This window comes from Penaeus monodon, chromosome 22 (assembly GCF_015228065.2).
Source record: "Penaeus monodon isolate SGIC_2016 chromosome 22, NSTDA_Pmon_1, whole genome shotgun sequence".
Taxonomy (NCBI): domain Eukaryota; kingdom Metazoa; phylum Arthropoda; class Malacostraca; order Decapoda; family Penaeidae; genus Penaeus; species Penaeus monodon.
The window spans coordinates 19,213,309-19,213,677 of NC_051407.1; the positions used below are offsets into that span (position 1 = coordinate 19,213,309).

General features: G+C 45.3%; 1 protein-coding gene across 1 annotated transcript in view; it reads left to right on the top strand.

Annotated features, from left to right (window-relative positions):
• Positions 1-369, top strand: part of LOC119587349 (GTPase-activating Rap/Ran-GAP domain-like protein 3) — a 420,180-nt gene that overhangs the window by 165,310 nt on the left and 254,501 nt on the right. The gene's annotated exons all lie outside the window — the stretch shown is intronic.

Below are 369 nucleotides of genomic sequence, written 5' to 3' on the forward strand. Positions count from 1 at the left end.
TCAAGACTCTCCATCCTGCAAGGCACTCTGAGATGGCACCGCAAGAAAATGTTCCGGGAGCCCTGGATGGCACTCCCGAGGCCATGAAGCGGAGTTAAAAGTCCTAAATTCTCTCGCCTGATCATTTTCTCCCCTTTAGAGCATGGGTTCTTGGTGCCACTGTATTGACTGTTGTTATCGACTCCCATCTGTATTGCATCGCTTGGTCGTAGGGTTGAAGACTCGTCACTTGAGTTTCAGTAAGCTGTACGGAGTATAAACCCTTAATCTGATTTCCGCTAATGATGATTGCTAATTACTGTTTGGAATTAGTGACTGTTAAGACTGACAGTTTTTTTTTACAATCCCCCATTAGTGGGTGAATGGCTA